Source organism: Salvia hispanica, chromosome 2 (genome assembly GCF_029641045.1).
Source record: "Salvia hispanica isolate PSC_SH4W2 chromosome 2, Shi_PSC_v1, whole genome shotgun sequence".
Classification (NCBI taxonomy): domain Eukaryota; kingdom Viridiplantae; phylum Streptophyta; class Magnoliopsida; order Lamiales; family Lamiaceae; genus Salvia; species Salvia hispanica.
This window is the reverse complement of record NC_142693.1, coordinates 12,097,292-12,098,629: the sequence shown is the minus strand read 5'-3', so window position 1 is coordinate 12,098,629 and position 1,338 is coordinate 12,097,292. Positions and strand designations below refer to the sequence as shown.

General features: G+C 42.9%; 1 long non-coding RNA gene across 1 annotated transcript; it reads right to left on the bottom strand.

Annotated features, from left to right (window-relative positions):
* Positions 1 to 90: 90 nt before the first annotated feature.
* Positions 91 to 1,338, bottom strand: LOC148931582 (uncharacterized). Its single transcript, XR_016135484.1, has 2 exons — positions 447 to 1,338; positions 91 to 384 (listed from the first exon to the last, which is right to left on the bottom strand). It is a non-coding gene; the product is annotated as an uncharacterized LOC148931582 (long non-coding RNA).

Here is a 1,338-nt window from a genome sequence, read left to right as displayed (position 1 = left end):
CTAAAGAATCTTCGCTCTATTGCTTCGTTGTGTTAAATAAGAACTCATTACTTACTGATGCTTAGTGTTGATAGTTCGCAAAACAAAACCTTGAAGTGAAAATCAAATGAACTAAACAATTGGAATTTACATTGTAGAATGTCAGGAATTTTCGAATAGCAATTCTTACTCAATAAACGAACAACTAATCTTCAAAATACTACAATACTTAGAACAAGCCTTCCAATAAAGGAAACAAAGAAAGGGAAAGATAAATGTGCATGGAACAAATGGCATCGGGTCTCTTTTTCCGGGCCGAAAGTTGCGGCCGTTTTCCGATCAGCCGTTGGGCCCGGGGTATCAAGCTGTCCCGGATAGCAGCTTGGCAACCAAGTTTTTCTCGACCTGCAAGGTAGAGATCAGTTTTTGTCCACTAAGGATCAAAAGAAAACAAAAGGGGCTCTTACCATAGGGATGGAGACAACTTTTCTTTAGTTATAGATGACCAAAGAATCACCATAAGAGGCAAGTCAGCCCTGCAGCTCCTTTGGCACAACAGCCACCTGCTTCTCTGCACAATCAAACAACCCCAATTAATAACTAGTACTAGGTACCCATAAAGATGCAAGTTTTGCAGCCATGAAGGAGAGACAAGGAGATCACTAAAAGTGAGATTTCTGCAGCATAGCAACAAACGATACAGCAGCCATTTAAGGCTCAAGAGTACCACACAATCTGCCTATAAAGGCCCCTCCACACCACACACCAACTCCTTTCACCCACACTTCAAAATTCAGCAAAAACAGAGAGTTAGAGGGTAGAGCAAGTAGTGAGCAGCAGCAAGTCAGCCACTCCCTCAATTTTCAGAGGTAATACACCTCCACCCTTTCCTCCCAATCATTTTTCATGCCATCATATAGAGTCACCACAACTTAGGAATCACAATCAATATAAAACAAGCACGATAGGCTGCCTTTATGCTATAGTTTTGTAGCAAGTTCTTTTAAGGGTTAAGCTCTTTCCAGTGAGCAAACAAATAAATCCCAACAAGTTCAAGAAATCCCCATTAATCACAATATAGAGCTTCTGCCACAAACTCAATTAATGGATTCAATAATCAAACTCCCACAAGATCAAAGCTTGAACATCACCAATAGTCAAGAATCGATTGTTACATAGGTTGCTAAATAAACCCCGATTTGAGCTAAGCAAAGGAAGGCAGCAAAAACTTAGCTTATAGAGAGGAACCGGAGGAAGGGAAAGGCGACGCCTTCTCCCTAACCGGGGCAGTAACGGCTGTTCCACCGCGTCGGGAAGCGGCGAGGCCTCAGCCGTGCGGCGACGGCGGAACTGGCTGGC